Source organism: Mesoplodon bidens (assembly GCF_964165515.1).
Source record: "Mesoplodon bidens genome assembly, chromosome: 10".
Taxonomy (NCBI): domain Eukaryota; kingdom Metazoa; phylum Chordata; class Mammalia; order Artiodactyla; family Ziphiidae; genus Mesoplodon; species Mesoplodon bidens.
The window spans coordinates 57566087-57593096 of NC_138172.1; the positions used below are offsets into that span (position 1 = coordinate 57566087).

Consider the following 27010-nt stretch of genomic DNA (forward strand, 5'->3'; position numbering starts at 1 on the left):
CATCGTTTACATCTTGGATCCTAGTACAGAGGCCCGTGAACTAAGACACCGTAAACGCTTCCTGGATTTAAAGCACCACTTTCACACACGCTGCCATGGACCTGTGGCCTGCTTATCTGTGTGACGTGAAAAAGAGAGCATTAGCTCAAGGCCAGTAGTCCCATGTGGTGGGGCTATTCACTAAAAATTGTTAGTGAATCCCTTCAAACCCTATTTTCCAAAGGGACCACAGAGCACTCTCCCTGCACCTTCCTTCTGTCTTTTGTACTTCCCAGGTGCTATAGAAGGTAGATACTTCTGTTGTTCACATTAACACCTTCTAGTGGCTTAAGAAAACGCTGAACATTTTCAGTTCAGTTTTCAAGACCTATTTTCCTGAGGGAACACAGAGCATTCTCCCTACACTTTGCTTTTGAGTTTTCTATTTCCCAGGTGCCGTAGAAGGGAGATACTTCTGTTGTTCACATTGAAACCTTCTAGTGGCCTAAGAAAAGAAGGCCTTCATTTCCCTTCTTTTGGCATATAGTTGTCCTCAGGTGAACATGGCTTACAACTCCCAGAAGTGTCGGGCAGTCTGTCGCTTACATCTAGGATCCTAGTGCAGAGACTAGTGGCCTAAGACAACATAAATGCTTCCTGGAGTTAAAGCACCGGTTTGACACTTGCTGCCGTGGACCTGGGGCCTGCCTATTTCTGTGATGAGAAATGGATTGTGTTTAGAAGAGAAGATATGGAACAACAGTGTTTCCTGGGCAGAATTGAGCCTGCAGCACTCTAAATCCCAGTGAGGAAAAGAAAGTTTCCTTTCAAGCTCTCTTTTCCAAAGGGAACACAGAGCATTCTCCCTGCGCTTTCTTTTTGAGTTCTCTACTTTCCAGGTGCGTTAGAAGGGAGATACTTCTGCTGTTCACATTGACACCTTTAGTGGCTTAAGAAAAGAAGGCCACCATTGCCCTTCTTTTGGCATATAGTTGTCCTCAACTGAACGTGGCTTACAGGTCCCAGAAGTGTCGGGCAGTCCGTCGTTTACATCTTGGATCCTAGGGCAGAGACCCGTGGCCTAAGACACTGTAAACGCTTCCTTCATTTTTAAGCACCGCTTTGAAACATGTTGCCTTGGACCTGCGGCCTGCCTATCTCTGTGACGAGAAAAAGAGAGTGTTAGCACAAGGCCAGACATCCCATGTGGTTGGCCTTTTCACTAACATTCGTTGAGGGATGAGGAGTTAGCAGGAATTCAAAGCCACACGTCATTTCATGGAAAGTAATTTGTCCTCACAAAGACCGTTGTGCCACAAAGAGATGATGGGCCACAACAGTGTTTACCAGGAAACACGGAGGCCGTGAGTCAACACTTGCCAATGAGGACAAGAAACTTTCCAGGAAGCCTCAATTTCCAGGAGGACCAAGCGGCGTATTACCCAGTCCCTTCTAACCCTCCCTTGCACATCCAGTGGTCACAGTGGGTCGTGTCGTTCGTAAACATTGCCATGCTGGGATTCGAGATGCTTGTGCAAGGATATCTAGGTGATGGCTTATGTAGGCATAAGGGACAGTGTTTCTCCAGAATACCTCTAAGTTAAGGGAAATGCTAAAGTTCGGAAGCTGGACCTAAAGTGTACTTGCCCCTTGACGTAGACCATGGTCACAGATTTGCTCCCAGAAGCCATTGTACGGTTATTACATTTTTCAGTGCAGGTCAGGGCTTCTCAAGAGGGCAGACACCCTTTGTACGATGGAAAGCATGGAATGTGGACAACTGTGTTTGCTTTCAAGCTATCGCACTCCTGGGGTCTAAACAATGAAGCCCATCACTGCCTATTCCTGGGCATTTATTTATTTATTTATTTATTTTATTAGTTTCTGCTTTATAACAAAGTGAATCAGTCATACATATACATCTGTTCCCACATCCCTTCCCTCATGCATCTCCCTCCCTCCCACCCTCCCCATCCCACCCCTCCAGACTGTCACAAAGCACCGAGCTGATCTCCCTGTGCTCTGCAGCTGCTTCCCACTATCTATCTACCTTACGTTTGGTAGTGTATATATGTCCATGCCTCTCTTTCGCTTTGTCACAGCTTACCCTTCCCCCTCCCCATATCCTCAAGTCCATTCTCAAGTAGGTCTGTGTCTTTATTCCCGTTTTACCCCTAGGTTCTTCATGACATTTTTTTTTAATTCCATATATATGTGTTAGCATATGGTATTTGTCTTTCTCTTTCTGACTTACTTCACTCTGTATGACAGACTCTAGGTCTATCCACCTCATTACAAATAGCTCAGTTTCGTTTCTTTTTATGGCTGAGTAATATTCCATTGTATATATGTGCCACATCTTCTTTATCCATTCATCCGATGATGGACACTTAGGTTGTTGCCATCCCCGGGCTATTGTGAATAGAGCTGCAATGAACATTTTGGTACATGTCTCTTTCTGAATTATGGTTTTCTCAGGGTATATGCCTAGTAGTGGGATTGCTGGGTCATATGGTAGTTCTATTTTTAGTTTTTTAAGGAACCTCCATACTGTTCTCCATAGTGGCTGTACCAATTCACATTCCCACCAACAGTGCAAGAGTGTTCCCTTTTCTCCACACCCTCTCCAGCATTTATTGTTTCTAGATTTCTTGATGATGGCCATTCTGACTGGTGTGAGATGATATCTCATTGTAGTTTTGATTTGCATTTCTCTAATGATTAATGATGTTGAGCATTCTTTCATGTGTTTGTTGGCAGTCTGTATATCTTCTTTGGAGAAATGCCTATTTAAGTCTTCTGCCCATTTTTGGATTGGGTTGTTTGTTTTTTTGCTATCGAGCTGCATGAGCTGTTTATAAATTTTGGAGATTAATCCTTTGTCAGTTGCTTCATTTGCAAATATTTTCTCCCATTCTGAGGGTTGTCTTTTGGTCTTGTTTATGGTTTCCTTTGCTGTGCAAAAGCTTTGAAGTTTCATTAGGTCCCAATTGTTTATCTTTGTTTTTATTTCCAGTTCTCTAGGAGGTGGGTCCAAAAGGATCTTGCTGTGATTTATGTCATAGAGTGTTCTACCTATGTTTTCCTCTAAGAGTTTGATAGTTTCTGGCCTTACATTTAAGTCTTTAATCCATTTTGAGCTTATTTTTGTGTATGGTGTTAGGGAATGATCTAATCTCAAACTTTTACATGTCCCTGTCCAGTTTTCCCAGCACCACTTATTGAAGAGGCTGTCCTTTCTCCACTGTACATTCCTGCCTCCTTTATCAAAGATAAGTTGACCATATGTGCGTGGGTTTATCTCTGGGCTTTCTATCCTGATCCACTGATCTATCTTTCTGTTTTTATGCCAGTACCACACTGTCTTAATTACTGTAGCTTTGTAGTATAGTCTGAAGTCAGGAAGCCTGATTCCTCCAGCTCTGTTTTTCGTTCTCAAGATTGCTTTGGCTATTCGGGGTCTTTTGTTTTTCCAAACAAATTTTGAAATTATTTGTTCTAGTTCTGTGAAAAATGCCAGTGGTAGTTTGATAGGGATTGCATTGAATCTGTAGATTGCTTTCGGTAGTAGAGTCATTTTCACAATATTGATTCTTCCAATCCAGGAACATGGTATATCTCTCCATCTATTTGTATCATCTTTAATTTCTTTCATCAGTGTCTTATAATTTTCTGCATACAGGTCTTTTGTCTCCTTAGGTAGGTTTATTCCTAGATATTTTATTCTTTTTGTTGCAATGGTAAATGGGAGCGTTTTCTTGATTTCACTTTCAGATTTTTCATCATTAGTATATAGGAATGCCAGAGATTTCTGTGCATTAATTTTGTATCCTGCTACTTTACCAAATTCATTGATTAGCTCTAGTAGTTTTCTGGTGGCATCTTTAGGATTCTCTATGTATAGTATCATGTCATCTGCAAACAGTGACAGCTTTACTTCTTCTTTTCCAATTTGGATTCCTTTTATTTCCTTTTCTTCTCTGATTGCTGTGGCTAAAACTTCCAAAACTATGTTGAATAAGAGTGGTGAGAGTGGGCAGCCTTGTCTTGTTCCGGATCTTAGTGGAAATGGTTTCAGTTTTTCACCATTGAGGACAATGTTGGCTGTGGGTTTGTCATATATGGCCTTTATGATGTTGAGGAAAGTTCCCTCTATGCCTACTTTCTGCAGGGTTTTTATCATAAATGGGTGTTGAATTTTGTCGAAAGCTTTCTCTGCATCTATTGAGATGATCATATGGTTTTTCTCCTTCAACTTGTTAATATGGTGTATCACATTGATTGATTTGCGTATATTGAAGAATCCTTGCATTCCTGGAATAAACCCCACTTGATCATGGTGTATGATCCTTTTGATGTGCTGTTGGATTCTGTTTGCTAGTATTTTGTTGAGGATTTTTGCATCTATGTTCATCAGTGGTATTGGCCTGTAGTTTTCTTTCTTTGTGACATCCTTGCCTGGTTTTGCTATCAAGGTGATGGTGGCCTCGTAGAATGAGTTTGGGAGTGTTCCTTCCTCTGATATTGTTTGGAAGAGTTTGAGAAGGATGGGTATTAGCTCTTCTATAAATGTTTGATAGAATTCACCTGTGAAGCCATCTGGTCCTGGGCTTTTGTTTGATGGAAGATATTTAATCACAGTTTCAATTTTAGTGCTTGTGCTTGGTCTATTCATATTTTCTATTTCTTCCTGAGTCAGTCTTGGCAGGTTGTGCATTTCTAAGAATTTGTCCATTTCTTCCAGGTTGTCCATTTTATTGGCATAGAGTTGCTTGTAGTAATCTCTCAGGATCTTTTGTATTTCTGCAGTGTCAGTTGTTACTTCTCCTGTTTCATTTCTAATTCTATTGATTTGAGTCTTCTCCCTTCTTTTCTTGATGAGTCTGGCTAATGGTTTGTCAATTTTGTTTATCTTCTCAAAGAACCAGCTTTTAGTTTGGTTGATCTTTGCTATCGTTTCCTTCATTTCTTTTTCATTTATTTCTGATCTGATCTTTATGATTTCTTTCCTTCTGCTAACTTTGGGGTTTTTTTGTTCTTCTTTCTCTAATTGCTTTAGATGCAGGGTCAGGTTGTTTACTCGAAATGTTTCCTGTTTCTTAACGTGGGATTGTATTGCTATAAACTTCCCCCTTAGAACTGCTTTTGCTGCGTCCCATAGGTTTTGGGTCGTCGTGTCTCCATTGTCATTTGTTTCTAGGTATTTTTAAATTTCCTCTTTGATTTCCTCAGTGATCACTTCGTTATTGAGTAGTGTATTGTTTAGCCTCCATGTGTTTGTATTTTTTACCGATCTTTACCTGTAATTGATGTCTAGTCTCATAGCATTGTGGTCGGAAAAGATACTTGATACAATTTCAATTTTCTTAAATTTACCAAGGCTTGATTTGTGACCCAAGATATGATCTATCCTGGAGAATGTTCCATGAGCACTTGAGAAAAATGTGTATTCTGTTGTTTTTGGATGGAATGTCCTACAAATATCAACTAAGTCCATCTTGTTTAATGTATCATTTAAAGCTTGCGTTTCCTTATTTATTTTCATTTTGGATGATCTGTCCATTGGTGAAAGTGGGGTGTTAAAGTCCCCTACTATGAGTGTGTTACTGTCGATTTCCCCTTTTATGGCTGTTAGTATTTGCCTTATGTATTGAGGTGCTCCTATGTTGGGTGCATAAATATTTACAATTGTTATATCTTCTTCTTGGATCGATCCCTTTATCATTATGTAGTGTCCTTCTTTGTCTCTTCTAATAGTCTTTATTTTAGAGTCTATTTTGTCTGATATAAGAATTGCTACTCCAGCTTTCTTTTGATTTCCATTTGCATGGAATATCTTTTTCCATCCCCTTACTTTCAATCTGTATGTGTCTCTAGGTCTGAAGCGGGTCTCTTGTAGACAGCATATATATGGGTCTTGTTTTTGTATCCATTCAGCCAATCTGTGTCTTTTGGTGGGAGCATTTAGTCCATTTACATTTAAGGTAGTTATTGATATGTATGTTCCTATTCCCATTTCCTTAATTGCTTTGGGTTCATTATTGTAGGTGTTTTCCTTCTCTTGTGTTTCTTGCCTAGAGAAGTTCCTTTAGCATTTGTTGTAAAGCTGGTTTGGTGGTGCTGAACTCTCTCAGCTTTTGCTTGTCTGTAAACGTTTTAATTTCTCCGTCAAATCTGAATGAGATCCTTGCTGGGTAGAGTAATCTTGGTTGCAGGTTTCTCTCCTTCTTCACTTTAATTATGTCCTGCCACTCCCTTCTGGCTTGTAGAGTTTCTGCTGAGAGATCAGCTGTTAACCTGATGGGGATTCCCTTGTGTGTTATTTGTTGTTTTTCCCTTGCTGCTTTTAATGTGATTTCTTTGTGTTTAATTTTTGACAGTTTGATTACTATGTGTCTTGGTGTATTTCTCCTTGGATTTATTCTGTATGGGACTCTCTGTGCCTCCTGGACTTGATTAACTATTTCCTTTCCCATATTAGGGAAGTTTTCAACTATAATCTCTTCAAATATTTTCTCAGTCCCTTTCTTTTTCTCTTCTTCTTCTGGAACCCCTATAATTCGAATGTTGGTGCATTTAATGTTGTCCCAGAGGTCTCTGAGACTGTCCTCTGTTCTCTTCATTCTTTTTTCTTTATTTTGCTCTGCAGCAGTTATTTCCACTATTTTATCTTCCACCTCACTTATCCATTCTTCTGCCTCAGTTATTCTGCTATTGATCCCATCTAGAGTATTTTTCATTTCATTTATTGTGTTTTTAATCGATGCTTGATTCATCTTTAGTTCTTCTAGGTCCTTGTTAACTGTTTCTTGCATTTTGTCTATTCTATTTCCAAGATTATGGATCTTGGAAATAGAATCTTGGATCAGTTTTACTATCATTATTCTGAATTCTTTTTCAGGTAGACTGCCTATTACCTCTTCATTTGTTAGGTCTGGTAGGTTTTTATCTTGCTCCTTCACCTGCTGTGTGTTTTTCTGTCTTCTCATTTTGCTTATGTTACTGTGTTTGTGGTCTCCTTTTTGCAGGCTGCTGATTCATAGTTCCCGTTGTTTTTGGTGTCTGTCTCCAGTGGCTAAGGTTGTTTCAGTAGGTTGTGTAGGCTTCCTGGTTGGGGGGACTAGTGCCTGTGTTCTGGTGGTTGAGGCTCGATCTTGTCTTTCTGGTGGACAGGTCCACGTCTGGTGGTGTGTTTTGGGGTGCCTGTGGCCTTATTATGTTTTTAGGTAGCATCTCTGCTAATGGGTGGGGTTGTGTTCCTGCCTTGCTAGTTGCTTGGCATAGGGTGACCAGCACTGTAGCTTGCTGGTCGTTGAGTGAAGCTGGGTGCTGGTGTTGAGATGGAGATCTCTGGGAGATTTTCGCTGCTTGATATTATGTGGAGCTGGGAGGTCTCTTGTGGACCCATGTCCTGAAGTTGGCTCTCCCACTTCAGAGGCACAGCACTGACTCCTGGTTGCAACACCAAGAGCCTTTCATCCACCCGCCTCAGAATAACAGGGAGAAAATGTAGAAAGAAAGAATTAGTAGAAGAAAGAAAGAGAGAGGGAAAGAAAGGAAGAAGGGAAGAAAGGAAGGAAGGACAGAAGAAAGAAAGAAAGGAGGGAGGGAGGAAGGATGGAAAGAAAGAAGGAAAGAAAGGAGGGAGGGAGGGAGGAAAGCAAAAGGAAGAGTGAATGGAAGAAGAGAGGGAGGGAGGGAGGAAGGAAAGAAAGAAAGAAAGACAGGACGGAGGGAGGGAGGAAGGAAAGAAAAAGAAAGTGGAAAGAAGAAGGGTGGGAGGGAGGGAGGAAAGAAAAAGAAAGAAGGAAAGGAGGAGCGGAGGGAGGGAGGGAGGAAGGGAAGGTAGGAAAAAAAGAAAGAACAGGTAAAGTAAAATAGAATAAAGTATGAAATATAGTAGCGTTATTAAAATTAAAAAGTAATTATTGAAAAAAATACGGACCAATAGAACCCTGGGACATATGGTGGAAGCAAAGCTATACAGAGAGAATCTTACACAGAAGATTACACATACACATTCACAAAAAGAGAGCAGGGGGAAAAATCAAAAATCTTGCTCTCCAAGTCCACCTCCTCAATTTGGGATAATTCGTTGTAAAAAGAGGAAAAGGGCGAGAAGTCTGAAATCTTGCTCTCTAAGTCCACCTCCTTAATTTGGGAAAATTCGTTGTAAAAAGAGGAAAAGGGGGGAAAGTCTTAAATCTTGTCCTCAAAGTCCACTTCCTCAATTTGGGATGATTCGCTGTCCATTCATGCACTCCACAGACACAGGGTGCATCAAATGGACCGTGGAGCTTTAATCCGCTGCCTCCGAGGCTGCACAGAGAGATTTCCCTGTCTCTGCTCTCACAGCTCCCGGGTCTCAGCCTTGGACCTGGCCCCGCCTCTGGGTGTAGGTCACCGGAGGGCGTCCGTTCTTCGCTCAGACAGGACGGGTTTAAAGGAGCCGCTGATTTGGGGGCTCTGGCTCACTCAGGCAGAGGGGAGGGAGGGGCGCGCAGTGTGGGGCGTGCCTGCGGCGGCAGAGGCCGGCGTGACATTGCAGCAGCCCGTGGCGCTCCGTGCGCTTTCCCGGGAAAGCCGTCCCTGGGTCCCGGGACCCCGGCAGTGGCGGGGTGCACAGGCCCCCCGGAAGGCGGGGCGGACAGTGACCCGTGCTTGCACACAGGCCCCGCGGCAGTGGCGGCGGCGGCGGCAGCGGCGGCGGCAGCAGCAGCCCCAGCGTCCCACGCCCGTCTCCGAGGTCCGCGCCTTACCCGCGGCTCCTGTCTGTCTCCGGCGCTTCCCCAAGCAGCCCTCTTAATGCCCTCTCCTCGCGCACCAGGAAACAAAAGGGAAAAAAGTCTCTTGCCTCTTCAGCAGCTCCAGACCCTTTCTCCGGACTCCCTCCGGGCTAGCCGTGGTGCACTAACCCCTTCAGGCTCTCTTCCTGCCGCCAGCCCCAGTCCTCTCCCTGCGCTCCGACTGAAAGCCGATACCCGAGCCTCAGCTCCCAGCTCCGCCCGCCCCGGCGGCCGAGCAGACAAGCCTCTCGGGCTGGTGTGTGCCTGAGGGCACCGGTCCTCTGTGCCAGAATCTCTCCGCTTTGCCCTCCGCACCCCTGTTGCTGTGCTCTCCTCCGCTACTCCGAAGCTTTCCCCCTCCGCCACCTGCATTCTCCGCCCGCGAAGGGGCTTGCAGTGTGTGGAAACCTTCCCTCCTTCACGGCTCCCTCCCACTGGTGCAGGTCCCGTCCCTATCCTATTGTCTCTGTTTATTCTTTTTTTTCTTTTGCCCTACCCAGGTATGTGGGGAGTTTCTTGCATTTTGGGGGGTCTGAGGTCTTCTGTCAGCGTTCAGTAGGTGTTCTGTAGGAGTTGTTCCACGTATAGATGAATTTCTGATGTATCTGTGGGGAGGAAGGTGATCTCCACGTCTTACTCTTCCGCCATCTTCCTCCGGGGTCAACAATCCTCTGGCCAGCCAGCGAGATGGATTTGCGATAAGCCTGTCTCCCCTCTTCCAGGTTGGCGCCTCCTCGCGTAATAAACGTTCTCATCCAAACCCCAATATTTCAACTTGTTTGTGCTCCCTGCTCCACAGCGGTCCCCTCCGATCTGGTCTCCACACGGCAACCAGAGTAACGCTGCTCCAGGGACCAGGGAGAAGCAGTCACTGGGCACCCAGACCAGTGTCGGGGAGGCTGGTCTGCTTGTACTGGAGCTTCGGCCCGAGGGGCAAGCGTCCGAGATAGAGCTTAGCTAGACTTGCTGCCCTATGGGCAGCATCTCTGGCTTTCTCTCCCTGCCTGGCTCTCTCTCCCTGCCTGGCTCTCACCGGGGCGCCATCTTTTTTCTCCTGGGCATTTAGTTGTTCCCAACGGTAGATGGCTCTCAGCTCCCCGAAGACACAGGCAGTCCTTTAGTTCATTTCGGAACCTCGTGCAGACTGGCGAGTCAAAAGAGAGCTGATATGCTTCCTACAATTCAAGAACCACAGGGACTAAGGCTCTGTGGTATCTGTGGCATGCTTTCTTATGTCCGGAGAAATGCTGAACTTTAGCTTGAGGCTAGAGGTCATGTGTGTTTGGCCCATTTCCTGAAGATTACTGAAGGATGAGCACCCAGCCAGGAATGGCAACCTCCAAGTGTCTTTCCTAGAAGCTCACGTCATCACAATGGCAATTGTGTTATGAAGTGAATATGTGTAACAACTCTGTTTCAACAGGCAGAATTGAGCCTGCATCTCTCTAAATCCTGGTGAGTAAAAAAGTTTCCCTTCAGGCCCTATTTTCCAAAGGGACCAGAGAACACTCTCCCTGCACCTTCCTTATGTGTTTTTTACTTGCCAGGTGCGGTAGAAAGGAGATACTTCTGTTGTTCACATAGACACCTTCTAGTTGCTCAAGAAAAGAAGGCTTCATTGCCCTTCTTTTGGCATATAGTTGTCCGCAACTGAACGTGGCTAACAGGTCCCAGAAGTGTTGGGCAGTCCATCGTTTACATCTTGGGTCCTACTGCAGAGGCCCGTGGCCTAAGACACTGTAAACGCTTCCTGGATTTAAAGCACCACTTTGACACATGCTGCCTTGGACCTGGGGCCTGCCTATCTCTGTGATGAGAAAAAGAGAGTGTTAGCTTGAGGCCAGTCATCCCATGTGGTTGGCCTATTCACTAACATTCATTAGTGAATCCTTCAAACCCTATTTTCAAAAGGGACCACAGAGCACTCTCTCTGCACCTTCCTTCTGTCTTTTGTACTTCCCAGGTGCTGTAGAAAGGAGATACTTCTGTTATTCACATTGACACCTTCTAGTGGCTTAAGAAAATGCTGCACGTTTTAAGTTCAGTTTTCAAGAACTATTTTCAAAAGGGACTACAGAGCATTCTCCCTACGCTTTCCTTCTGTGTTTTGTACTTCCCAGGTGCGGTAAAAGGGAGATACTTCTGTTGTTCACATTGACACCTTCTAGTCGCTCAAGAAAAGAAGGCCTTCATTGCCCTTCTTTTGGCATATGGTTGTCCTCAAGTGAACATGGCTAACAGGTCCCAGAAGTTTTGGGTAGTCCGTCATTTACATCTTGGATCCTACTGCAGAGGCCCGTGGCCTAAGACAATGTAAATGCTTCCTGGAGTTAAAGCACCACTTTGACACATGCTGTCATGGACCTGGGGCCTGTCTATGTCTGTGACAAGAAATGGATTGTGTTTAGAAGAGAAGATATGTAACAACAGTGTTTCCCGGGCAGAATTGAGCCTGCAACTCTCTAAATCCTAGTGAGGAAAAGAAAGTTTCCCTTCAAGATCTCTTTTCCAAAGGGAACACAGAGCATTCTCCCTGCTCTTTATTTTTGAGTTCTGTTCTTCCCAGGTGCTGTAGAAGGGAGATACTACTGCTGTTCACATTTACAACTTCTAGTGGCTTAAGAAAAGAAGGCCTACATTGCCCTTCTTTTGTCATATAGTTGTCCTCAACTGAATGTGGCTTACAGGTCCCAGAAATGTCGGGCAGTCCGTTGTTTACATCTTGGATCCTATTGCAGAGGCCCGTGGCCTAAGACACCGTAATCACTTCCTGGATTTAAAGCACCGCTTTGACACACGCTGCCTTAGACGTGGGGCCTGCCGATATCTGTGACGAGAAAAAGAGAGCGTTAGCTCGAGGCCAGTCATCCCATGTGGTTGGCTTATTCACTAACATACGTTGAAGGATGAGGAGTTAGCAAGAATTCAAAGCCACGTGTCCTTTCATGAAAGTAATTTGTCCTCACAAAGACCATTGTGCCACAAAGAGAAGATGGGCAACAACAGTGTTTACCAGGGAACACCGCGGCCGTGAGTCAGCACTTTCCAATGAGGAAAAGAAACATTCCAAGAAGCCTCAATTTCCAACAGGACCAGCTGGTGTATTACCCAGTCCCTCCTAACCCTCCCTTGCACATCCAGTGGTCATAGTGGTCATGAGGTTAGTAACCATTGTCATGCTGGGATTTGAGATGCTTGTGTAAGGATATCTAGGTGATGGCTTATGTAGGCATAAGGGAGAGTGTTTCTCCAGAATACCTCTCAGTTAAGGGAAACACTGAAAGTTTGAAAGCTGGACCTAAAGTGTAGTTGCCTTGACGTAGACCGTGGTCACGGATTCGCTCCCAGAAGCCATGGTAGGCTAATTGCATTTTTCAGTGCAGCTCAGGATTTCTCAAGAGGGCAGACACCCTTTGCACAATGGAAAGCATGGAACGTGGACAACTGTGTTTGCTTACAAGCTATCACAATCACGGTGTCTAAAAAATGAATCCCTTCACTGCCCATTCCTGGGCATCTAGTTGTTCCCAATGGTAGATGGCTCTCAGCTCCCAGAAGACACAGGCAGTCCTTTAGTTCATTTCGAAACCTCATGCAGACTGGCGAGTCAAAAGACAGTTTGCTTCCGACAGTTCAAGAACCACGGGGACTAAGGCTCTGTGGTATCTGTTGCATGCTTTCTTCTGTCCAGAGAAATGCTGAAAGTTAGCTTGAGGCTAGAAGTCCCGTGTGTTTGGCCCATTTCCTGAAGATTACTGAACGACGAGCACCCAGCCAGGAATGGCAACCTCCAAGTGTCTTTGCGAGAAGCTCACATCATCACACTGGCAATTGTGTTATAAAGTGAACATGTATAACAACGCTGTTTCGCAGGCAGAATTGAGCCTTCAAATCTCTAAATCAGGCTGAGTAAAAGAAAGTTTCCCTTCAGGCCCTATTTTCCAAAGGGACCACAGAGCACTCTTCCTGTCCCTTCCTTATGTGTTTTGTACTTCCCAGGTGGTGTAGAAGGGAGATACATCTGTTGTTCACATTGACACCTTCTAGTGGCTTAATAAAAGAAGGTCTTCATTACCCTTGTTTTGCATATAGTTGTCCTCAACTGAACGTGTCTTACAGGTCCCATAAGTGTCGGGCAGTCCGTCGTTTACATCTTGGATACTACTGCAGACGCCCGTGGCCTAAGACACCATAAACGCTTCCTGGATTTAAAGCACCGCTTTGACACATGCTGCTTTGGACCTGGGCACTGCCTATTTCTGCCACGAGAAAAAGAGAGCATTAGCATGGGGCCAGTCATCCATTGAGGTTGGCCTATTCACTAATATTCATTAGTGAATCCTTCAAAACCTATTTTCTAAAGGGACAACAGAGCACTGTCCCTTTGCCTTCCTTCGGTCTTTTGGGCTTCCCCGTGCTGTAGAAGGTAGATACATCTGTTGTTCACATTGACACCTTCTAGTGGGGTAAGAAAATGCTGAACATTTTCAGGTCAGTTTTCAAACCCTATTTTCCAAAAGGACCACAGAGCATTCTCCCTGCGCCTTTGTTCTGTGTTTTGTACTTCCCAGGTGCGGTAGAAGGGAGATACATCTGCTGTTCACATTTACACCTTCTAGTGGCTTATGGAAAGAAGGCCTACATTGCCCTTCTTTTGGCATATAGTTGTCCTCAACTGAACGTGGCTTACAGGTCCCAGAAGTGACGGGCAGTCAATCGCATACATCTTGGATCCTAGGGCAAAGCCTAGTGGCCTAAGACAACATAAACACTTCCGGGAGTTAAAGCACCGCTTTGACACATGCTGCCTTGGACATCGGTCTTGCCTATTTCTGTGACGAGAAATGGATTGTGTTAAGAAGAGAAGATATGGAACAACAGTGTATCCCTGTCAGAACTGAGCCTGCAAAGCTCTAAATCCCAGTGAGGAAAAGAAAGTTTCCCTTCAATCTCTCTTTTCTAAAGGGAACACAAAGCATTCTCCCTGTGATTTCCTTTCTAGTTTTGAACTTCCCAGGTGCGGTAGAAGGGAGATACATCTGCTGTTCATATTTACACCTCCTAGTGGCTTAAGAAAAGAAGGCCTCCATTGCCCTTTTTTGGCATAGAGTTGTCCTCAACTGAACGTGGCTTACAGGTCCCAGAAGTGCCGGACAGGCCGTCGCCTACATCTTAGAATCTAGTGCACAGCCTAGTGGGCTATGACATCATAAACGCTTCCTGGAGTTAAAGCACCGCTTTGACACATGCTGCTTGGTACGTGAGGCCTGCCTATCTGTGTGAAGAGAAAAAGTGGGCATGAGTTTGAGGCCACTCGTCCCATGTGGTTGGCCTATTCACTAACAATCGTTATTGAATCCCTTCAAACCCTATTTTCCAAAGGGACCACAGAGCACTTTCCCTTTGCCTTCCTTCCGTCTCTTGGGCTTCCAGGTGCTGCAGAAGGTAGATATTTCTGTTGTTCACATTGACACCTTCTAGTGGCTTGAGAAAACGCTGAGATTTTTCACGTCATTTTTCAAGCCCTATTTTCCAAAAGGACCACAGAGCATTCTCCCTGCGCCTTCCTTCTGGGTTTTGTACTTCCCAGTTAGAGTAGAAGGAAGATTCTTTGCTGTTCATATTTACACCTTCTAGTGGCTTATGGAAAGAAGGCCTCCATTGCCCTTCTTTTGGCATATAGTTGTCTTCAACTGAACATAGCTTACACGTCCCTGAAGTGACGGGCAGTCAGTCGCCTACATCTTGAATCCTAGGGCAAAGCCTAGTGGCCTAAGACAACATAAACGCTTCCTGGAGTTAAAGCACCGCTTTGACAAATGCTGCCTTTGACTTGGGGCCAGGCTATTTCTGTGACGTGAAATGGATTGTGTTAAGAAGAGAAGATATGGAACAACAGTGTTTACCACGCAGAATGGAGCCTGCAATGCTCTAAATCCCAGTAAGGAAAAGAACACTTCCCTTCAAGCTCTCTTTTCCAAAGGGAACACAGAGCATTCTCCCTGTGATTTCTTTTTGAGTATTTTACTTCCCAGGTGCTGTAGAAGGTAGACACTTCTGTTATTCACATTGACAACTTCTAGTGGCATAGGAAAACGCTGAACGTTTTCAGGTCAGTTTACAAGCCTTATTTTCCAAAAGGACCACAGACCATTCTCCCTACGCCTTCGTTCTGTGTTTTGTACTTCCCAGGTTCGCTAGAAGGGAGATACAACTGCTATTCACATTTACACCTTCTAGTGGCTTAAGAAAAGAAGGCGTCCATTGCCCTTCTTTTGGCATATATTTGTCCTCAACTGAACGTGGCTTACAGGAACCAAAAGTGACGGGCCGTCCGTCGCCTACATCTTAGGATCTACTGCACAGCCTAATGGCCTATGACATCATACATGCTTCCTGGAGTTAAAGCACTGCTTTGACCACCGCTGCATTGGTCCTGCGGCCTGCCTATCTGTGTGAAGAGAAAAAGAGGGCGTGAGCTCGAGGCCAGACATCCCATTTGGTTGGCCTATTCACTAACGATCCTTAGTGAATCCATTCAAACCCTGTTTTCCAATGGGACCACAAAGCACTCTCCCTTTGCCTTCCTTTGGTCTTTTGGGCTTCCTGGTGCTGTAGAAGGTAGATACTTCTGTTGTGCACATTGACACCTTCTAGTGGCTTAAGAAAATGCTGACTGTGTTCAGGTCAGTTTTCAAGCCCTATTTTCCAAAAGGACCACAGAGCATTCTCCCTGCGCCTTCCTTCTGTGTTTTGTACTTCCCAGGTGCGGTAGAAGGGAGATACATATGCTGTGCACATTTACACCTTCTAGTGGCTTAAGAAAAGAAGGCCTACGTTTTCCTTCTTTTGGCATATAGTTGTCCTCAACTGAACGTGGCTGACACGTCCCAGAAGTGACGGGCAGTCAATTGCCTACATCTTGGATCCTAGGGCAAAACCTAGTGTCCTAAGACAACATAAACGCTTCCTGGAGTTAAAGAACCACTTTGACACAGGCTGCCTTGGACCAGGGGCCTGCCTATTTCTGTGACGAGAAATGGATTGTGTTAAGAAGAGAAGATATGGAACAACAGTGTTTCTCGAGCAGAATTGAGCCTGCAACGCTCTAAATCCCAGTGAGGAAAAAAACGTTTCCCTTCAAGCTCTTTTCCAAAGGGAACACAGAGCATTCTCTCTGCATTTTCCTTTTGAGTTTTGTACTTCCCAGGTGCGGTAGAAGGGAGATACTTTTGCTATTCACATTTAGACCTTGCTGTGGCTTAAGGAAAGAAGGCCCCCATTGCCCTTCTTTTTGGCATATAGTTGTCCTCAACTGAACGTGGCTTAGAGGTCCCAGAAGTCCCTGGCAGTCCGTCGCCTACATCTTAGAATCTAATGCACAGCCTAGTGGCCTATGACATAACAAACGCTTCCTGGAGTGAAAGCACCCTTTGACACATGCTGCCTTGTACCTGCGGCCTGCCTATCTGGGTGAAGAGAAAAAGAGTGCATGAGCTCGAGGCCTGTCATCCCATATGGCTGGCGTATTCACTAGCAATAGTTATTGAATCCCTTCAAACCCTATTTTCCAAAGGGACCAGAGAGCACTCTCCCTTTGCCTCCCTTCGGTCTTTTGTGTTTCCCAGTGCTGTAGAAGGCAGATACTTCTGTTGTTCACAATGACAACTTCTAGTGGCGTAAGAAAACGCTACATTTTTCAGTTCAGTTTTGAAGCCCTATTTTCCAAGAGCACCACAGAGCATTCTCCCAGCGCCTTCCTTCTGTGCTTTGTACTTCCCAGGTGTGGTAGAAAGAAGATACTTTGTTATTCACATTTACACCTTCTAGTGGCTTATGAAAAGAAGACCTCCATTACCCTTCTTTTGGCATATAGTTGTGCTCAACTGAACGTGGCTTACACGTCAAAGAAGTGACGGGCAGTCAATCGACTACATCTTGGATCCTAGGGCCAAGCCTAATGGCCTAAGACAACATAAACGATACCTGGAGTTCAAGCACCGCTTTGACACAGGCTGCCTTGGACCTGCGGCTTGCCTATTTCTGTGACGAGAAATGGATTGTGTTAAGAAGAGAATATATGGAACAACAGTGTTTCCCTGTCAGAATTGAGCCTGCAAAGCTCTAAATCCCAGTGAGGAAAAGAAAGTTTCCCTTCCAGTTCTCTTTTCTAAAGGGAACACAGAGTATTCTCCCTGTGATTTCCTTTCGAGTTTTGTACTTCCCAGGTGCGGTAGAAGGGAGATACATCTGCTTTTCACATTTACACCTTCTAATGGCTTACGAAAAGAAGGCCTCCATTGCCCTTCTTTTGGCTTATAGTTGTCCTCAACCGAACGTGGCTTACAGGTCTCAGAAGTGCCGGGCAATCCGTCGCCTACATCTTAGAATCTATAGCTCAGCCTAGTGGCCTAAGACATAAATGCTTCCTGGAGTTAAAGCACTGCTTTGACACACGCTGCCTTGGACCTGTGGCCTGCCTTTCTGTGTGAAGACAAAAAGAGGGCGTGAGCTCGAGGCCAGTCATGCTATGTGGTTGGCCTATTCACTAACAAACGTTATGGAATCCCATCAAACCCTGTTTTCAAAAGGGACCACAAAGCACTCTCCCTTTGCCTTCCTTTGGTCTTTTGGGGTTCCCGGTGCTGTAGAAGGTAGATACATCTGTTGTTCACATTGACACCTTCCAGTGGCTTCCGAAAACGCTGAACGTTATCAGGTCAGTTTTCAAGCCCTATTCTCCACAAGGACCACAGAGCATTCCCCCTGCGCCTTTGTTCTGTGTTTTGTACTTCCCAGGTGCGGTAGAAGGGAGATTCTTTGCTGTTCTCATTTACAACTTCTAGTGGCTTATGGAAAGGAGTCCTCCATTGCCCTTCTTTTGGCATATAGATATTCTCAACTGAACGTGGCTTAAACGTCCCAGAAATGACGTGCAGTCAATCGGCTACATCTTGGATCCTAGGGCAAAGCCTAGTGGCCTAAGACAACATAAACACTTCGTTGAGTTAAAGCACTACTTTGAAACAGGCTGCCTTGGACCTGGGTCTTGCCTATTTCTGTGATGAGAAATGGATTTTGTTAAGATAGAAAATATGGAACACCAGTTTTTCCATGTCAGACTTGAGCCTGCAAAGGTCTAAATCACAGTGAGGGAAAGAAAGTTTCCCTTCAAGCTATCTTTTCTAAAGGGAACACAGAGCATTCTTCCTGTAATTTACTTTCGAGTTTTGTACGTCCAGGTGCGGTAGAAAGGAGATACAACCGCTGTTCACATTTACACCTTCTAGTGGCTTAAGAAAAGAAGGCCTCCATTGCCCTTCATTTGGCATATAGTTGTCCTCAACTGAACGTGGCTTACAGGTCCCAGAACTGTCGGGCAGTCCGTCGTCTACATCTTAGAATCTAGTGCACAGCCTAGTGGCCTATGACATCATAAACGCTTCCTGGAGTTAAAGCACCGCTTTGACACATGCTGCCTTGGACCTGGGGATGGCCTATTTCTGTGACGAGAAATGGATTGTGTTAAGAAGAGAAGATATGGAACAACAGTGTTTCCCTGCCACAATTGAGCCTGCAAAGCTTTAAATCCCAGTGAGGAAAAGATAGTTTCCCTTCAAGCTCTCTTTTCCAAAGGGAACACAGAGCATTCTCCCTGCACTTTCCTTTTGAGTTTCGTACTTCCCAGGTGCGGTAGAAGTGTGATACTTTTGCTGTTCACATTTACACGTTCTAGTGGCTTAAGGAAAGAAGGCCTCCATTGCCCTTCTTTTGGCATATAGTTGTCCTCAACTGAAAGTGGCTTACAGGCCCCAGTAGTGTCAGGCAGTCCGTCGTTTACATGTTGCATCCTAGTGCAGAGGCACATGGCCTAAGACACCGTAAACGCTTCCTGCATTTAAAGAACCGCTTTGACACACGCTGCCTTGGACCTGCGGCCTGCCTATCTGTGTCACGAGAAACAGAGAGCTTGAGCTGGAGGCTAGTCGTCCCATGTGGTTTACCTATTCACTAACAATCAGTAGTGAATCCCTTTAAACCCTGTTTTCCAAAAGGACCACCAAGCACCCTCCCATTGCCTTCCTTCGGTCCTTTGGGCTTCCCGGTGCTGTAGATGTTACATACTTCTGTTGTTCTCATTGACACCCTCTACTGGCTTAAGAAAATGCTGAACATTTTCAGGTCAGTATTCAAGCCCTATACTCCACAAGAACCACAGAGAATTCCCCCTGCGCATTTGTTCTGTGTTTTGTACTTCCCAGGTGCGCTGGAACGGAGATACTTTGCTGTTCACAATTACACCATCTAGTGGCTTTGTACTTCATTAGGATCCTAGATGTAGGCGATTGCCTGCCCGTCAATTGTGAGACGTGTACGCCACGTTCAGTTGAGGAAAAATGTAAGCCAAAGGAAGGGCAATGGAGGCCTTCTTTTCGTAAGCCACTAGAAGGTGTAAATGTAAACAGCAGATGTATCTCCCTTCAACCGCACCTGGGAAGTACAAAACTCGATAGGAAATCACAGGGAGAATACATTGTGTTCCCTTTAGGAAAGAGAGTTTTAAGGGAAACTTTCTTTTCCTCACTGGGATTTAGAGATTTGCAGGCTCAATTCTGACAGGGAAACACTTATGTTCCATATCTTCTCTTCTTAACACAATCCATTTGTCGTCCCAGAAATAGCAAGCCCGAGGTCCAAGGCAGCATGTGTCAAAGCGGTGCTTTAACTCCAGGAAGCATTTATGGTGTCATAGATCACTACTCTGTGCACTAGATTCTAAGATGTAGGGATAGGACTGCCCGTCACTTCTGGGACCTATAAGCCACGTTCAGTTGAGGAGAACTATATGCCAAAAGAAGGGCAATGGAGGCCTTCTTTCCATAAGACACTAGAAGGTGTAAAGGTGAACAGCAGATGTATCTCCCTTCTACCACACCTGGGAAGTACAAAACATAGAACGAAGGCGCAGGGGGAATGCTCTGTGGCCTTTTTGGAGAAGAGGGCTTGAAAACTGACCTGAAAACGTTCAGTGTTTTCGGAAGCCACAAGAAGGTGTCAATGTGAACAACAGAACTATATACCTTCTAGAGCACCGGGAAGCCCCAAAGACCGCAGGAAGGCAAAGGGAGAGTGCTTTCTGGTCCCTTTGGAAAACAGGGTTTGAAGGGATTCACTAAGGATTGTCATTGAATAGGTTAAACACATGGGACGACTAGCCTCGAGCTCAAGCTCTCTTTTTCTCAACACACAGATAGGCAGGCCGCAGGTCCAAGGCAGCATGTGTCAAAGTGGTGCTTTAAATGCAGGAAGCGTTTACAGTGTATTAGGCCGAGGGCCTCTGCACTAGGATGAAACATGTAAACGACAGACTGCCCGACACTTCTGGGACCTGTATGCCACGTTCAGTTGAGGAGAACTATATGCCAGAAGAAGGGCAATGGAGGCCTTCTTTCCTTAAGCCACTAGAACGTGTAAATGTGAACAGCAGATGTATCTCCCTTCTACCACACCTGGGAAGTACAAAACTCAAAGGGAATGTGCAGGGAGAATGCTCTGTGTACCCTTTGGAAAAGAGCTTGAAGGGAAACGTTTTTTTCCTCACTGGAATTTACAGCGTTGCAAGCTCAATTGTGGCAGGGAAACACTGTTGTTCCATATCTCCTCTTCTTCACACAATCCATTTCTTGTCACAGAAATAGGCAGGCCCCAGGTCCAAGGCAGCCTGTGTCAAAGCGGTTCTTAAACTCCAGCAAGCGTTTATGATGTCATAGGCCACTAGGCTGTGCACGAGATTCTAAGATGTAGGCGAAGGAGTGCCCGACACTTCTGGGACCTGTAAGCCACGTTCAGTTGAGGAGAACTATATGCCAAAAGAAGGGCAATGGAGACCTTCTTTTCTTAAGCCACTAGAAGCTGTAAATGTGAACAGCAGATGTATCTCCCTTCTACCACACCTGGGAAGTAGAAAACACAGAACGAAGGTGCAGGGGTAATGCTCTGTGGTCCTTGTGGAGAATAGGGCTTGAAAACTGACCTGAAAACGTTCAGCGTTTTCGGAAGCCACTAGAAGGTGTCAACGTGAACAACAGAAATATCTACCTTCTACAGCACCGGGAAGCCCAAAAGACCGAAGGAAGGCAAAGGGAGAGTGCTTTGTGGTCACTTTGGAAAACAGGGTTTGAAGGGATTCACTAAGGATTGTCATTGAATAGGTTAAACACATAGGACGACTAGCCTCGAGCTCAAGCTCTCTTTTTCTCATCACTCAGATAGGCAGGCCGCAGGTCCAAGGCAGCATGTGTCAAAGCGGTACTTTAAATGCAGGAAGCGTTTACAGTGTCTTAGGCCGAGGGCCTCTGCACTAGGATGAAACATGTAAACGACAGATAGCCCGACACTTCTGGGTCCTATAAGCCACGTTCACTTGAGGACAATTATATACCAAAAGAAGGGCAATGGAGGCCTTCTTTCCTTAAGCCACTAGAAGGTGTAAATGTGAACAGCCAAATTATCTCCTTTCTACCACACATGGGAAGTACATAACTCAAAAGGAAAGTGCAGGGAGAATGGTCTGTGTTCCCTTTGGAAAAGAGAGCTTGAAGGGAAACGTTTTTTTCCTCACTGGGTTTTAGAGATTTGCAGGCTCAATTGTGGCAGGGAAACACTGTTGTTCCATATCTTCTCTTCTTAACACAATCCATTTCTCATCACAGAAATAGGCAACACCCAGGTCCAAGGCAGCCTGTGTCAAAGCAGTGCTTAAAGTCCAGGAATCATTTATGATGTCATAGGCCACTAGGCTGTGCACTAGATTCCAAGATGAGGGCGACGGAGTGCCCGACACTTCTGAGACTTGGAAGCCACCTTCAGTTGAGGAGAACTATATGCCAAAAGAAAGGCAATGGAGACCTTCTTTTCTTAAGCCACTAGAAGCTGTAAATGTGAACAGCAGTTGTATCCCTTCTACCGCACCTGGAAAGTACAAAACACAGAACGAAGGCGCAGTGGCAATGCTCTGTGGTCCTTGTGGAGAATAGGGCTTGAAAACTGACCTGAAATCGTTCAGCGTTTTCGGAAGCCACTACAAGGTGTCAATGTGAACAACAGAAGTATCTACCTTCTACAGCACCGGGAAGCCCCATAGACCGCAGGAAGGCAAAGGGAGAGTGCTTTGTGGTCCCTTTCGAAAACGGGGTTTGAAAGGATTCACTAAGGATTGTTAGTGAATAGATAAACCACATGGGACGACTAGCATCGAGCTCAAGCTCTCTGTTTCTCGTCACACAGATAGGCAGTCCGCAGGTCCAAGGCAGCGTGTGTCAAAGCGGTGCTTTAAATGCAGGAAGCTTTTGCGCTGTCTTAGGCCATGTGCCTCGGCACTAGGAAGCAACGTGTAAACGGCGGACTGCCTGACACCACTCGGACCTGTAAGCCACTTTCAGTTGAGGACAACTATATGCCACAAGAAGGGCAATGGAGGCCTTCTTTCCTTAAGCCACTAGAACGTGTAAATGTGAACAGCAAAAGTATCTCCCTTCTACCGCACCTGGGAAGTACAAAACTCAAAAGGAAAGTGCAGGGAGAATGCTCTGTGTTCCCTTTGGAAAAGAGAGCTTGAAGGGAAACTATTTCCTCACTGGGGTTTAGAGCATTGCAGGCTCAACTGTGGAAGGGAAACACTGTTGTTCCATATCTTCTCTTCTTAACACAATCCATTTCTCGTCACAGAAATAGGCAGGCCCCAGATCCAAGGCAGCCTGTGTCAAAGCGGTGCTTAAACTCCAGCAAACGTTTTTGATGTCATAGGCAACTAGGCTGTGCACTAGATTCTAAGATGTAGGCGAAGGACTGCCCATCACTTCTGGGCCCTGTAAGCCACGTTCAGTTGAGGAGAACTATATGCCAGAAGAAGGGCAATGGAGGCCTTCTTTCCTTAAGCCACTAGAACGTGTAAATGTGAACAGCAGATGTATCTCCCTTCTACCGCACCTGGGAAGTACAAAACTCAAAGGGAAAGTGCAGGGGAATGCTCTGTGTATCCTTTGCAAAGGAGCTTGAAAGGAAACGTTTTTTTCCTCACTGGAATTTACAGCGTTGCAGGCTCAATTGTGGCGGGGAAACACTGTTATTCCATATCTTCTCTTCTTAACACAATCCATTTCTCGTCACAGAAATAGGCAGGCCCCAGGTACAAGGCAGCCTGGGTCAAAGCGGTGCTTAAACTCCAGCAAGCATTTATGATGTCATAGACCACTAGGCTGTGCACAAGATTCTAAGATGTAGGTGACAGAGTGCCCGACACTTCTGGGTCCTGTAAGCCACGTTCAGTTGAGGAGAACTATATGCCAAAAGAAGGGCAATGGAGACCTTCTTTTCTTAAGCCACTAGAAGCTGTAAATGTGAACAGCAGATGTATCTCACTTCTACCCCACCTGGGAAGTACAAAACACAGAACGAAGGCGCAGGGGCAATGCTCTGTGGTCCTTGTGGAGAATAGGGCTTGAAAACTGACCTAAAAACGTTCAGCGTTTTCGGAAGCCACTAGAAGGTGTCAATGTGAACAACAGAAATATCTATCTTGTACAGCACCGGGAAGCCCCAAAGACCGAAGGAAGGCAAAGGGAGAGTGCTTTGTGGTCCCTTTGGAAAACAGGGTTTGAAGGGATGCACTAAGGATTGTTAGTGAAGAGGTAAACCACATGGGACGACTAGCATCGAGCTCAAGCTCTCTGTTTCTCGTCACACAGGTAGGCAGGCCGCAGGTCTAAGGCAACGTGGGTCCAAGCGGTGCTTTAAATGCAGGAAGCTTTTACGGTGTCTTAGGCCATGTGCCTCTGCACTAGGATGCAACATGTAAACGACGGACTGCCTGACACTACTGGGACCTGTAAGCCACTTTCAGTTGAGGACAACTATATGCCAAAAGAAGGGCAATGGTGGCCTTCTTTCCTTAAGCCACGAGAACGTGTAAATGTGAACAGCAAAGTTATCTCCCTTCTACCGCACCTGGGAAGTACAAAACTCAAAAGGAAAGTGCAGGGAGAATGCGCTGTGTTCCCTTTGGAAAAGAGAGCTTGAAGGGAAACTATTTTTCCTCACTGGGAATTAGAGCGTTGCAGGCTCAATTGTGGCCCGGCAACACTGTTGTTCCATATCTTCTCTTCTTAACACAATCCATTTCTCGTCACAGAAATAGGCAGGCCCCAGATCGAAGCCAGCCTGTGTCAAAGCGGTGCTTAAACTCCGGCAAGCGTTTATGATGTCATAGGCCACTAGGCTGTGCACTAGATTATAAGATGTAGGCGAAGGACTGCCTGTCACTTCTGGGACCTGTATGCCACGTTCAGTTGAGGAGAACTATATGCCAGAAGAAGGGCAATGGAGGCCTTCTTTCCTTAAGCCACTAGAACGTGTAAATGTGAACAGCAGATGTATCTCCCTTCTACCACACCTGGGAAGTACAAAACTCAAAGGGAATGTGCAGGGAGAATGCTCTGTGTACCCTTTGGAAAAGAGCTTGAAGGGAAACGTTTTTTTCCTCACTGGAATTTACAGCGTTGCAAGCTCAATTGTGGCAGGGAAACACTGTTGTTCCATATCTCCTCTTCTTCACACAATCCATTTCTTGTCACAGAAATAGGCAGGCCCCAGGTCCAAGGCAGCCTGTGTCAAAGCGGTTCTTAAACTCCAGCAAGCGTTTATGATGTCATAGGCCACTAGGCTGTGCACGAGATTCTAAGATGTAGGCGAAGGAGTGCCCGACACTTCTGGGACCTGTAAGCCACGTTCAGTTGAGGAGAACTATATGCCAAAAGAAGGGCAATGGAGACCTTCTTTTCTTAAGCCACTAGAAGCTGTAAATGTGAACAGCAGATGTATCTCCCTTCTACCACACCTGGGAAGTAGAAAACACAGAACGAAGGTGCAGGGGTAATGCTCTGTGGTCCTTGTGGAGAATAGGGCTTGAAAACTGACCTGAAAACGTTCAGCGTTTTCGGAAGCCACTAGAAGGTGTCAACGTGAACAACAGAAATATCTACCTTCTACAGCACCGGGAAGCCCCAAAGACCGAAGGAAGGCAAAGGGAGAGTGCTTTGTGGTCACTTTGGAAAACAGGGTTTGAAGGGATTCACTAAGGATTGTCATTGAATAGATTAAACACATGGGACGACTAGCCTCGAGCTCAAGCTCTCTTTTTCTCATCACTCAGATAGGCAGGCCGCATTCCAAGGCAGCATGTGTCAAAGCGGTACTTTAAATGCAGGAAGCGTTTACAGTGTCTTAGGCCGAGGGCCTCTGCACTAGGATGAAACATGTAAACGACAGATAGCCCGACACTTCTGGGTCCTATAAGCCACGTTCACTTGAGAACAATTATATACCAAAAGAAGGGCAATGGAGGCCTTCTTTCCTTAAGCCACTAGAAGGTGTAAATGTGAACAGCCAAATTATCTCCTTTCTACCACACATGGGAAGTACATAACTCAAAAGGAAAGTGCAGGGAGAATGGTCTGTGTTCCCTTTGGAAAAGAGAGCTTGAAGGGAAACGTTTTTTTCCTCACTGGGTTTTAGAGATTTGCAGGCTCAATTGTGGCAGGGAAACACTGTTGTTCCATATCTTCTCTTCTTAACACAATCCATTTCTCATCACAGAAATAGGCAACACCCAGGTCCAAGGCAGCCTGTGTCAAAGCAGTGCTTAAAGTCCAGGAATCATTTATGATGTCATAGGCCACTAGGCTGTGCACTAGATTCCAAGATGAGGGCGACGGAGTGCCCGACACTTCTGAGACTTGGAAGCCACCTTCAGTTGAGGAGAACTATATGCCAAAAGAAAGGCAATGGAGACCTTCTTTTCTTAAGCCACTAGAAGCTGTAAATGTGAACAGCAGTTGTATCCCTTCTACCGCACCTGGAAAGTACAAAACACAGAACGAAGGTGCAGTGGGAATGCTCTGTGGTCCTTGTGGAGAATAGGGCTTGAAAACTGACCTGAAATCGTTCAGCGTTTTCGGAAGCCACTACAAGGTGTCAATGTGAACAACAGAAGTATCTACCTTCTACAGCACCGGGAAGCCCCATAGACCGCAGGAAGGCAAAGGGAGAGTGCTTTGTGGTCCCTTTCGAAAACGGGGTTTGAAAGGATTCACTAAGGATTGTTAGTGAATAGATAAACCACATGGGACGACTAGCATCGAGCTCAAGCTCTCTGTTTCTCGTCACACAGATAGGCAGTCCGCAGGTCCAAGGCAGCGTGTGTCAAAGCGGTGCTTTAAATGCAGGAAGCTTTTGCGGTGTCTTAGGCCATGTGCCTCTGCACTAGGATGCAACGTGTAAACGACGGACTGCCTGACACTACTCGGACCTGTAAGCCACTTTCAGTTGAGGACAACTATATGCCACAAGAAGGGCAATGGAGGCCTTCTTTCCTTAAGCCACTAGAACGTGTAAATGTGAACAGCAAAAGTATCTCCCTTCTACCGCACCTGGGAAGTACAAAACTCAAAAGGAAAGTGCAGGGAGAATGCTCTGTGTTCCCTTTGGAAAAGAGAGCTTGAAGGGAAACTATTTCCTCACTGGGATTTAGAGCATTGCAGGCTCAACTGTGGAAGGGAAACACTGTTGTTCCATATCTTCTCTTCTTAACACAATCCATTTCTCGTCACAGAAATAGGCAGGCCCCAGATCCAAGGCAGCCTGGGTCAAAGCGGTGCTTAAACTCCAGCAAGCGTTTATGATGTCATAGGCCACTAGGCTGTGCACTAGATTCTAAGATGTAGGCAAAGGACTGCCCGTCTCTTCTGGGACCTGTAAGCCACGTTCAGTTGAGGAGAACTATAGGCCAAAAGAAGGGCAAGGGAGAATTTCTTTTCTTAAGCCACTACAAGCTGTAAATGTGAACAGCAGATGTATCTCCCTTCTACCGCACCTGGGAAGTACAAAACACAGTTCGGACGCGCAGGGGGAAAGCTGTGTGGTCCTTGTGGAGAATAGGGCTTGAAAACTGACCTGAAATCGTTCAGCGTTTTCGGAAGCCACTACAAGGTGTCAATGTGAACAACAGAAGTATCTACCTTCTACAGCACCGGGAAGCCCCATAGACCGCAGGAAGGCAAAGGGAGAGTGCTTTGTGGTCCCTTTCGAAAACGGGGTTTGAAAGGATTCACTAAGGATTGTTAGTGAATAGATAAACCACATGGGACGACTAGCATCGAGCTCAAGCTCTCTGTTTCTCGTCACACAGA

The 27010-nt window shown here is 45.6% G+C and overlaps 1 long non-coding RNA gene across 1 annotated transcript in view; it reads left to right on the forward strand.

The window, feature by feature from the left end:
* The first annotated feature begins 1090 nt into the window (after positions 1-1090).
* Positions 1091-27010, forward strand: part of LOC308623278 — an 879001-nt gene continuing 853081 nt past the window's right edge. The window contains exons 1-2 of the long non-coding RNA XR_014016796.1: positions 1091-1110; positions 15764-16185. This is a non-coding gene — a long non-coding RNA (uncharacterized lncRNA). The remainder of the gene's footprint in view (positions 1111-15763; positions 16186-27010) is intronic.